Here is a 13,364-nt window from a genome sequence, read left to right as displayed (position 1 = left end):
TCTTTTGGATTTAGCAAAAGCAGTTATAGGGGAAAATGTATAGTGACAGATGCTTCCCTCAAGGAGTGGGGAGAAATTGAAATAAACAACTTCACATACTATATACATGAAGTATAATAGGAGAAATAGATAACCCCCAAATCCTCAGAATGAAGGCAATAATAAAGATCAGAGAGGACATTAATAAAATTGTGACTTCCCCTTTCCTAAAGTAAAAAACTGTCAGTTAAGTGAAAAGATATTTGTTGAAAAGATAAACAAAATATTTAAGTCTTTAGCCAGGTTCATCAAAAATATAAGATAGATGACAAATAAGCAAATGAAAATGAGATATTATAGCCAAAATCACAGCAATAGGGAAAAGTCATAAGAGCATACTACAAAGAGTTATATGCCAAACAATTGGACAACCTAGAAGAAACTGACAAATCTCTAGGACCATACAACCTTTCAAAACTGAATCAGGAAGAAATGTATAATCTGAATAGTTGAAACACTAGTAGTGAAATTGAATTTATAATCATATTCTCTTCTTAAAATGTAGATCAGTACCGCACAGCTTCACAGCAGAATGTTTACAAACATATACAGAAGAGCTTTTACCCAACATTCTCAAACTATTCCAAAAAATTGAGAAAATTTTGTACTCCCAAATTTATTTAGAAGCTATTATTTTCCTAGCGCCAAAACCAGACAAAATCACCATCAAAAAAGAAAACTCAATGCCAATATTTCTGTTGAATATAGATGTGAATATTCTTAACAAAATATGAAAGAACAAAATTCAACATCAGATTGAAACCATCGTTTACCATCATCAGGATGGACTTATTCCAGGGATACAAGGATGGTTCAATATCTGCAAATTAGTGTGTTACAGCATATTAGGAAAGAAAAGAACAAAAATCACATGACCATCACAACAGGTGTTATAAAAGCATTTGGCAAAATTCATTATTCATTCATTTCAAAAACTCTCACCATACTTGATATGGAGGGAATATATCTCAACATAATGAAAGTGAAAGTGGAAGTCACACTGTGCCCACTCCAGTACTCTGGCCTAGAGAATTCCGTGGACTGTATAGTCCATGTGGTCATCTGAACATAATAAAGGTGATTTATAACAAACAGAGATGATATCATATCAAGTGGCAAAAAGCTGAAAGCTATCCCTCTAAATCAGGAACAAGACACAGATGCGCATTCTTGCCACTTCCAAAACAATACAAGTACTACACACAGCAGTCATTCAAAGAAAATAAATAAAAGTCATTCAAATTGGAAGGAAAACTTAAAACTGTCACTACTGGCAGTTGACATGATACTATATACAGAAAGCTATCAGTTCAGTTCAGTTCAGTCAAGCAGTCGTGTCCGAGTCTTTGTGACCCCATGTATCAAAGCATGCCAGTCTTCCCTGTCCAACACTAAATCCTGGAGTTCACTCAAACTTATGTCCATCGAGTTGTTGATGACAACCAGCCATCTCATTTTCTGTCATGCCCTTCTCCTCCAGCCCCAATTCCTCCCAGCATCACAGTCTTTTCCAGTGAGTCAAGTCGTCGCATGAGGTGCCCAAAGTATTGGAGTTTCAGCTTACAAAAAAATGAGTAAACACATGAAATCAAGGTGAATTAAAACCCTAAATGAAAGACTGGAAACTATGAAACCCCTAGAAGAATATATAGGCAGAACACTATTTGACATAATTCATAGCAATATTTTTTTCACCTCTCTCCTAAGGCAAAGGAAGCAAAAGAAAAAAATGAGATCTAATTAAACTTAAAAGCTTTTGCACAGCAAATGAAAACACTGAAAAAATGAAAAGACCACCTACTGAATGGGAATAAGTATTTGCAAATGATATGACTATAAGGGATTAATATCCAAACTATCTAAACAGATTATTCAACTGGATATTAAAAACAAACAAACAAATAAAAACAATGGGAAGATCTGATTTTCTCCAAAGAAGATAGAGATGGCACACAGAAAAATGCTGAACATCACTAACTGTCAGAGAAATTATAACCAAAATCAAAGGAGATATTACCTCTCACTCATCAGAATGGCTATCATCAAATCAAAAATTCTGAAAATAACAAATGCTGACAAGGATGTGGAGAAAAGGAAGCACTTGTAATTAATTGGTGGGAATGTAAATTTGTGCAGTCGCTATGGTAAATATCATGAAATTTTCTCAAAAAGGTAAAAATAGAACTACGAATTGACCCAGCAATTTCACTCCGAGGTATATATCAGAAGACAATGAACACTAATTTGAAAAGATATATGAATTACAATGTGTATTGCACCCTTATTTACAGTGTGAAGGTAAGATGACCCCATCTACCTACCTCTCCATATTCTCCATTAACTTTGCTGCCCACGACCTCTACACTGCCCTTGCCTGGCACAAAGGCCCTCATCAGACTACATCCCTTTTTCATGAAATCTCCCTTCCAACTCAGTTGTTACACTCTTTCTCCAGAACTAATACCCTTCTCTTTTCTTTCCAGGCACGAAATATGACCATGAGGGTCAGAAGGCCTCTACAAGGGACTTTGGGAAAGAAAATCTGATCATATGCCACTCAGTCGAATAAAGTGAAGAAAACAAGAAATCCAAACTGATTTTTCTGTTCCTGTGCACGTAAGACACTGAATCAACGTCGAAAATGTACCAAAATATGAGTCAGAGTCCAAGAAGGAGGCAGAATCCAAAGAGATCAGCTCAGCCGCCCCAGAATGAGAGACCCTGAAGAAATACAACCTGGGCAGTCAGTAACTGAATACCAAAGATTAGACAGTTTAGAATTGTTTCTACAGAGGTCTACTTTCTTACAAATGGCCAACCAGGAAAAGACTGACTCTCACACTAACATAATAAACTGATGGTTTGTTAAAATAAATATCAAATGGTGAAAAGATGATTGTGTGTGTGTGTGTGTGTGTGTGTGTGAATTTTCTAATCGGAAGGATTGGAAGGGAGAGAAGAGGTGGGCACCTGAGTGGAGAGGGGTGTGGAATCCCGGGAGATTGGGGAACAGACCCCCAGGCCCCCAGTTAACCAGAGAGTAGAGGTCTGGACTGGGTCAGGAGTCTGCAGTGAAGATGGATAACCCTGCTTTACGATTGATCTCAGCGGCAAGGATTAGTGGTTTGGTGTTACTGCCTTTGTATGGGGTGTGGAATGACATTAGGATCTAGATTGCCAGAACCCAGAGTGGAGTAGAAGATGTTGGAGGAATAGGATGGAGCGACCACTTTCTCCCCCACAAAATCAGCAAAAGAACATTTTAACGCTGAGTAAATCCCACAAAACAACTTATGTATGCTGAAAGAGGACATCAGGCAACCAGAAAAGCAACCCATAGTCTTCGAAAGGGGGTAGGAAATAGTATAAAAATAAAAAGAGAGACAAAATAGGGAGGGATGGAGCTCCGTCCCGGTATGGGAGGCCAAAAAAAATAGAAATCAAGAGAGAGAGAGAATTTTCCAAACACCTGGAAACACTCACGGGCGAGTCTGTGACGAGTCTTGGCTCTTCAGAGGGCCACATAAACAGGAGAAAAAAGAAATAAATAATTAAAACACACAGACTAAGTGCCCAGAGGAAACTCTCAGCGGAGAAGCAGTGCAGACGCCCACACCCCCTACTAGCAAACGGGGGCCTGGCATGGAGGTGAAGCAGCATTGCTTTGAGAGAGGACCAGGCCTGAACGCCCCCAGGGCAACCTGAGGGCGCTAACGGGGAAATAGCTAAGCAGACTGTGCAGTTAAAAGAAGGAAAGCCTGCGAAAAGGCGAAAAGCTGCAACCTAAGACCCCGCCAGCCCTGCTCACAGAACAAATGACTGTGCAGAGCAAGCCAGCTGCAGGGGGCCCATCCCCCAGCCCCCACTGGGACAGGAAGGGGAGGACGGTCAGCCCCGGAAGGGGCAACCGCGTCCCCAAAGATTCTTCCCATACCAATCTTCAGGCAGGCTTCATTGCTAACCAAGACTTCTTGGGTTTGGGCCATTGGATATCTGCCTGAGAACGTGGGCCAATTATACACCCAGAAAACCGAGTGGCAGGGTCCGGGGAGGCGATAAGTCACAGCGACCGCGATCCCCAAATGCCTGGTCACCTGAAGCTGCTCGGACCTGGGAAGGCACAAAATTAAGGCCCAACTAAGTCTGCACCTTTGTGGAGTACCCGATTACCTGAACCTGAGCCGATCAGACCTGGGAAGTGCATGCAACCCAGCGCTTGCTGGGGCCAGCTCCCAGCAGAGCAACCTAGAACCTGAGCAGCATAAACAGGGAAAGCACACTCGCAGCGAGTGGGGGCAATCCCAGTGTATCTGAGACACTGTGCGCACTCCCCACAGATGCCAGGGATATTTGCTAGCAGCCGCTGTGAGCGGGGGCAATCCCAGTGTAGCCGAGACCATGGGAGCACTCCCCACAGATGACAGTGACATCTGTTAGCAGTGATCCTCCTTCCCCACAGCAGAACTGAACAGATGAGCCAAAAATAAAAAAGGGTCCACCACCGTCCCCTGGTGTCAGGACCGGAATTAGACATTGAAGAGGCTGGCAAACAGAAGAGCATTAACAGAAGGAATGGCTTTGAAAGTAACAGATGGAGAAGTCTTGAGCCTAATGCAAGAATAAGACTGAAAACCAGAGTTAGAGGCTTAAGTCCAAATCCTGAGAACACCAGTGTTCTCCTGTTCCAGGGAACGTTATTTGATAGGTGCTCATCAAAAGCCTCCATAAATACAATGAAGCCAGGAAACACCCAAGGGTCAACAAGTTTCAGTGAAAGACATACCACACAAATTCTCCAGCAACACAGGAGAATAGCCCTGAGCTTCAATATACAGGCTTCCCAAAGCCACTCCAAACCCATTGACATCTCAAACTCATTACTGGACACTTCATTCCACTCCAGAGAGAAGAAATCCAGCTCCACCCACCAGAACACTGACACAAGCTTCCCTAGCCAGGGAACCTTGACAAGTCACCCATCCAACTCCACAAACAATGAGGTAACTACATAATAAAGAGAACTCGACAAACTGCCAGAAGACGGAAAGGCCACCCCAAGATCAGCAATATAAGCAAGATGAAAAGACAGAGAAATAATCAGCAAGTAAAGGAACAGGATAAATACCCACCAACACAAACAAAAGAGGAAGATATCGGGAACCTACCTGATAAAGAATTTCGAATTTTAATTGTGAAAATGATTCAAAATCTGGAAAGCAAAATGGAGTTACAGATAAATAAAGTGGAGAAAAGGATGGAGAAGATGCAAGAAATGTTTAATAAGGAATTAGAGTAAATAAAAAAGTGTCAATATACAATGAATGAGGCAATACATGAGATCAGAAACACTCTCGGGGGAAAAGACAGTAGAATAACAGAGGCAGAAGACGATAATCGAGCTAGAAGATAGAATTGTAGAAATAAATGAAAGAGAGATTGAAAAAGAAAAATTAATTAAAAGAAATGAGGACAATATTTGAGACCTCTGGGACAATGTTAAATGCCCCAACATTCGAATCATAGAAATCCCCGAAGAAGAAGACAGAAAGACCATGAGAGAATACTTGAGGAGATAATAGTTGAAAACTTCCCTAAAATGGGGAAGGAAATAATCAACCAAGTCCAAGAAACCCAGAGAGTCCCTAAAAGGATAAACCCAAGGCGAAATACTACAAGACACATATTAATCAAATTAACAAAGATCAAACACAAAGAACAAATATTAAAAGCAGCAAGGGAAAAGCAACAAATAACACAAAAGGGGATTCCCATAAGGATTACAGCTGACCTTTCAACAGAAACTTTTCAGGCCAAGAGGGAATGGCAAGACATACTTAAAGTGATGAAAGAAAGTAACCTACAGCCAAGATTACTATAACCAGGGAGGATCTCATTCAAATATGAAGGAGAAATCAAAAGCTTTACAGACAAACAAAAGCTGAGAGAATCCAGCATCACCAATTCAGTTCTCCAACAAATACTAAAGGATCTTCTCTAGACTGGAAACCCAGAAAGGGTATATAAACTAGAACCCAAAACAGTAAAGAAAATGGCAACGGAATCATACTTATCAATGATCACCTTAAACATAAATGGGTTGAATGCCCCAATCAGAAGACAAAAGCTGGCAGAAAGGATACAAAAACAAGACCCCCATATATGTTGTCTACAAGAGACCAACCCCAAAACGAGGGACACATTCAGAATGAAAGTGAAGGGCTGGAAAAAGATATTCCACGCAAACAGAGACCAAAAGAAAGTACTAGTAGCAATACTCATATCAGATAAAATAGATTTTAAAACAAAGGCTGTGAAAAGAGACAAAGTAGGAAACTACATAATGATCAAAAGATCTATCCAAGAGGAAGATATAACAATTCTAAATATTTATGCACCCAACATAGGAGCACCACAATACGTAAGACCGTTACTAACAAGTATGAAATGGGAAATTAACAACAACACAATAATAGTGGGAAACTTTAATACCCCACTCACACCTATGGATAGATCAACTAAACAGAAAATTAATAAGGAAACACAAACTTTAAATGATACAATAGAACAGTTAGACCTAATAGATCTCTATAGGACATTTCACCCCAAAACAATGACTTTCAACTTTTTCTCAAGTGCACACGGAACATTTTACAAGATAGATCACATCCTGGGCCATTAATCTAGCCTTGGCAAATTCAAAAAATGAAATCATTCCAAGCATCTTTTCTGGCCACAATGCAGTAAGTTTAGATCTCAATTACAGGAGAAAAACTATTTAAAATGCCAACATATGGAGGCTGAACAATACGCTGCTGAATAACGAACACATGATAGAAGAAATCAAAAGAGAAATCAAAATATGCATAGAAATGAGTGAAAATGAAAACACAACAACCCAAAACCTCTGGGACACTGTAAAAGCAGTGCTAAGGGGAAGGTTCATAGCAATAGAGGCACACCTCAAGAAATAAGAAAGAAGTCAACTAAACAACCTAACTCTACATCTACAGAAATTAGAAAAGGAAGAAATGAAGAACCCCAGGGTTAGTAGAAGTAAAGAAATCGTAAAAATTAGGGCAGAAAAAAATGCAAAGAAACAATAGAGACTGTAGCAAAAATCAACAAAGCTAAAAGCTGGTTCTTTGAGAAGGTAAATAAAATTGACAAACCACTAGCCAGACTCATCAAGAAACAAAGGGAGAAGAACCAAATCAATAAAATTCGAAATGAAAATGGAGAGATCACAACGGACAACACTGAAATGCAAAGGATTATTAGAGAATACTGTCAGCAATTATATGGCAATAAAATGAATAACTTGGAATAAATGGACAAATTCTTAGAAGAGTACACCTTTCCAAAACTGAACGAGGAAGAAATAGAGAATATTAACAGATCCATCACAAGCATGGAAATAGAGGCTGTAATAAGAAGTCTCCCAACAAACAAAAGCCCATGTCCAGAAGGCTTCAGAGCTGAATTTTACCAAAAATTTAGAGAAGAGATAACAGCTATTCTACTCAAACTCTTCCAGAAATTTGCTGAGGAAGGGAAACTTCCAAACTCATTCTATGAGGCCACCATCACCTTAATCCCAAAACCTGGTAAGGATTACACAAAAAAAGAAAACTACAGGCCAATATCACTGATGAACATAGATGCAAAAATCCTTAACAAAATTCTAACAATCAGAATCCAACAACACATTAAGAAGATCATACATCATGACCACGTGGGCTTTATTCCAGGAATGCAAGGATTGTTCAATATCCGCAAATCAATCAATATAATACACCACATTAACAAACTGAAAAATAAAATTCATATGATTATCTCAATAGATGCAGAGAAAGCCTTCGAAAAAATTCAACATTCATTTATGATAAAAACCCTCCAGAAAGTGGGAATAGAAGGGATATTCCTCAACATAATAAAAGCTATACATGACAAAGCCACAGCAAACATTATCCTCAATGGTGAAAAACTGATAGCATTTCCACTAACATCAGGAACAAGACAACGACGGTGCGCAGTCTCACCACTACTACTCAACATAGTTCTGGAAGTTTTGGCTACAGCAAGCAGAGCAGAAAAAGACATAAAAGGAATCCAAATTGGAAAAGAAGAATTAAAACTTTCACTGTTCGCTGATGACATGATCCTATACACAGAAAACCCTAAAGACTCTACCAGAAAACTACTAGAGCTAATCAATGAATACAGTAAAGTTGCAGGATATAAAATCAAAACACAGAAATCCCTTGCATTTCTATACACTAATAATGAGAAAATAGAAAGAGAAATTAAGGAAACTACTCCATTCCCTGTTGCAACGAAAAGAATTAAATACTTAAGAATATATCTACCTAAAGAAACAAAGGAATTGTACATAGAAAACTATTAAACACTGGTGAAAGTAATTAAACAGGACCCTGATAGATGGAGAAATATACCGTGTTTGTGGATTGGAAGATTAAATATTGTGAAAATGATTATACTACCCAAAGTAATTTATACATTCAATGCAATCCTTATCCAGTTACCGACGATATTTTTCACAGAGCTAGAAAAAATAATCTCGCAATTTGTATGGAAATACAAAAAACCTCAAATAGCCAAAGCAATCTTGAGGAAGAAGAATGGAACTGGGGGAATTAACCTGCCAGACTTCAGGCTCTACTACAAAGCCACAGTCATCAAGACAGTATGGTACTGGCATAAAGACAGAAATATAGATCAATGGAACAAAATAGAAAGCCCAGAGATAAATCCATGCACCTATGGACACCTTATCTTTGACAAAGGAGGCAAGAATATAAAATGGAGAAAAGACAGTCTCTTTAACAAGTGGTGCTGGGAAAACTGGTCAGCCACTTGTAAAAGAGTGAAACTAGAACACTTCCTAATACCATACACAAAAATAAACTCAAAATGGATTAGAGAACTAAATGTAAGACCAGAAACTGTAAAACTCCTAGAGAATAACATGGGCAAAACACACTCCGACATAAATCACGGTAGGATCCTCCATGATCCACCTCCCAGAATATTGGAAATTAAAGCAAAAATAAACAAATGGAATCTAATTAAATTTAAAAGCTTCTGCACAGCAAAGGAAACTATAAGCAAGGTGAAAAGACAGCCTTCAGAATGGGAGAAAATAATAGCAAATGAAACAACTGACAAATAATTAATCTGCAAAATATATAAGCAACTCCTGTAGGTCAATTCCAGAAAAATAAACGACCCAGTCAAAAAATGCGCCAAAGAACTAAACAGACATTTCTCCAAACACATGAAAAAATGCTCAACATCCCTCAGAATTAGAAAAATGCAAATTAAAACCGGTGAGATATGATTTCACAACAGTCAGAATAGCTGCTGTCCAAAAGACTACATGCAATAAATCCTGGAGAGAGTGTGGAGATAAGGGAACCCTCCTACACTTTTGGTGGGAATGCAAACTAGTACAGCCACTATGGAGAACACTGTGGAGATTCCTAAAAAACCTAGAAATATAACTGCCATATGATCCAGCAATCGCACTCCTAGGCATACACACCGAGGAAACCAGAATTGAAAGAAACACATGTACTCAATTGTTCATTGCAGCACTGTTTATAATAGCCAGGACATGGAAGCAACCTAGATGTCCATCTGCAGACGAATGGATAAGAAAGTTTTGGTACATATACACAATGGAGTATTTTTCAGCCATCAAAAAGAATGCATTTGAATCAGTTCTCATGAGGTGGATGAAATTGGAGTCTGTTATACACAGAGAAGTAAGCCAGAAAGAAAAACACCAATACAGTATACTAAAGCATATATATGGAATTTAGAAAGAAGGTAACCTTAACCCTGTATACGAGACAGCAAAAGAGACATAGATGTATAGATCAGTCTTTGGAACTCTGTGGGAGAAGGTGAAGGTGGGATGATTTGGGAGAATGGCATTGAAGCATGTATATTATCATATGTGAAACGAATCACCAGTCCAGGTTCGACTCATGATACAGGATGCCTGGGGCTGGTGCACTGGTATGAACTTAGGGAGGATATGGGGAGGAGGGAGGTGAGAGAGGGATTCAAGGAGGGGAACACATGTACCCCGGGGGCAGATTCATGTCAATGTAAGGCAAAGCCAACCAATATATTATTGTAAATTAATTAGCCTCCAATAAAAAAAAAAATAGATTGCCAGAACCCAGATGAGAAGAGGGTTCAACATGGGGATGGTCAATGTCATACTTCCCCTGAGAAAAGCAGGCAGAAATCAACTCCTGGCCACCTACGTCATAAAGGGCTTTGTTGCATCTCTCACCGATGCTGTCAGCTAAAGTTGCACAAGAGGCACAAAATGTTGATACAAATAAAGCCCACAGCTAGCACTCCCAAAGATTAAAATAATGTTTGGAGGGAACAGATCAAATATCAATTACGCCAGTGTTATCCTAAGAAATTGGTGGAAGCAGTGTGTTCCCAAGGGCAGGGCAGTGGAGGTGCTAGTGACTGTGGATCAACCAAGTAGATAATCTAGCATGAAAATTAAAAGACAAGTGAATTGAAAATTAAACGCTAACTAAATTAAAAACACACTATTACATCAATGGCCAGAGCATCCTGATAGAAAAGCAATAAGAAAACTGTAATCGTAAATTACAGATTAGAATAGTTGAACTTAATAGGTACCTACAGCATTTGTTGCTGTTCTTCAGGTACTAAGTTGTCTGACTCTTTTGAAACCCCATGGGCTGTAGCCCTGCAGGCTCCTCTTTTCATGGGATTTCCCAGGCAAGAACAATGGAGTTTACTGCATTTCCTTTTCCAGGGGATCTTGCTGACCCAGGGATCAAATCTGCATCTTCTGCGTTGCAGGCAGATTCTTTACCTCTGAGCCACCATTCATAGTCTATCCCAAAATAGCAGAAGAAATACCTTCAAGTGCGCACAGGATATTTTTTTCAGGGAGGATTAAATGCTAGGCACAAAATAAGTCTCAACACATTTAAGAAGACAGAAATTATATCAAGCACTTTCTCTGACCACAATGTTACAAAATAAGAAATCAATTACAGGAGGGGAATATGGGACAAGCACAAACATATGGAGATGAAACAACATGCTACTAAATACCAATGAGGTAAGGAAGAAATAAAAAAAGGGAATCACAAAATACTTTGAGACTAATAAAAACACCAACTTACCAAAATCTATTGGATTTAGCAAAAGCAGATCTAGGGGAAATTGTATAGGGCCAGATTCTTCCCTCGGGGGGGGGGGGGAAACTGAAATAAACAACTTAACTCACTATATAAATGAAGCAGAAAAAGAAGAATAAATAAAGCCCCAAATCCTCAAAATGAAGGCAAAATTAAAGATCAGAGAGGATATTAATAAAATTGAGACTTCACCTTTCCTAAAGTAAAAAAATATCAGTTAAATGAAAAGATATTTTTTGAAAAGATCAACAAAATAATTAGCTCTTTATCAAGGTTCATCAAAAATAAAAGATAGATGACTCAAATAAACAAATGCAAAGTAGACATAACAGCCAACATCATACAATAGGGAAAAATCATAAGAGGATACTGCAAATAGTTATATGCCAAACAATTGCACAAGCTAGAAGAAACTGACAAATCTCTAGGATCATACAACCTTACAAAACTGAATCAGGAAGGAATGTGTAATCTGAATAGTTGAAACACTAGTAGTGAAAATGAATTTATAATAAAAAAATCTCTTAGTAAAATAAAGTTCAGGACCACACAGCTTCACAGCTGAATGTTTACAGACATATACACATGAGCTTATACTCAACATTCTCAAACCATTACAAAAATTGAGAAAATGAAGTACTCCCAAATTTTTTATGAAGCTAATATTTTCCTAACACCAAAACCAGACAAAATCATCATCAAAAATGAAAACTCAATGCCAATATTTCTGTTGAATATAGATGTGAATATTCTTAACAAAATATGAGAGAACCAAAATCAACATCACACTGAAACCATCATATACCATGATCAATATGGAGTTATTCCAGTGGAACAGGGATGGTTCAATATCTGCAAATTTGTAAGTGTGGTACACCACATAAGGAAAGAGAAGGACAAAAATCAATATGTAAAAGCATATGACAAAACTCAATATTCATTCATTTCAAAAACTCTCACCATACATGATATGGAGGGAACATATATGAACATAATGAAAGTGAAAGTGGAAGTCGCACTGTGCCCACTCCAGTACTCTGGCCTAGAGAGTGCCATGGACTGTATAGTCTATGTGGTCATCTGAAAATAATAAAGGTGATTTATAACAAACAGAAATGTTATCAGTGGCAAGAAGCTGAAAGCTCTCCCTCTAAATCAGGAACAAGACACAAATGCCCACTATTGCCACTTCTAGAAGTACTAGGCACAGCATTCATTCAAAGAAAATGAATAAAAGTCTTCCAAATTGGAAGGAGGAAGTAAAACTGTCACTACTTGCAGATGACAAGATACTGTATAATGAAAGCTATCAGTTCAGTTCAGTTCAGTCGTTCAGTTGTGACTGACTCTTTGCGACCCCATGAATCACAGCACGCCAGGCCACCCTGTCAAACACCTACTCCCGGAGTTCACTCAAACTCATGTCCATCGAGTCGGTGATGCCATCCAGCCATCTCATTCTCTGTCGTCCCCTTCTACTTCGCCCCCAATCCCTCCAAACATCAGTCTTTTCCAGTGAGTCAATTCGTCTCATGAGGTGGCCAAAGAATTGGAGTTTCAGCTTACAAAAAAATGATTAAACAAACAAAATCAAGGTGAACTAAAACCCTAAATGAAAGAATGAAAATTATGAAACCTCTAGAAGAAAATGTAGGAAGAAGACTCTTTGACATAATTCATAGAAACATTTTTTCACGTGTCTCCTAAGGCAAAGGAAACAAAGGGAAAAAAATGAGATCTAATAAAACTTAAAAGCTTTTTGCACAGCAAACGAAAACACTGAAAAAATGAAAAGAAAACGTACTGAATGGGAAAAAGTATTTACAAATGATATGAATATAAGGGATTAATTTCCAAACTATCTAAAGAAATTATTCAACTCGATATTAAAACAAACAAACAAAAAACAATGGGAAGATCTGATTTTCTCCAAAGAATATATAGAGATGGCACAAGAAAAAATGCTGAACATCACTAACTGTCAGAGAAATTAAAACGAAAATCCAAAGGAGATATCACCTCACACTCATCAGAATGACTATCATCAAATCAAAACCTCTGAAAATAACAAATGTTGACAAGGATGTGGAGAAAGGGAAGCCC

The sequence above is a fragment of the Moschus berezovskii genome, chromosome 20 (genome assembly GCF_049115385.1).
Source record: "Moschus berezovskii isolate FMDL1 chromosome 20, NW_MosBer_1.0, whole genome shotgun sequence".
In the NCBI taxonomy this organism is placed as follows: Eukaryota; Metazoa; Chordata; class Mammalia; order Artiodactyla; family Moschidae; genus Moschus; species Moschus berezovskii.
This window is presented reverse-complemented; position numbering follows the sequence as displayed.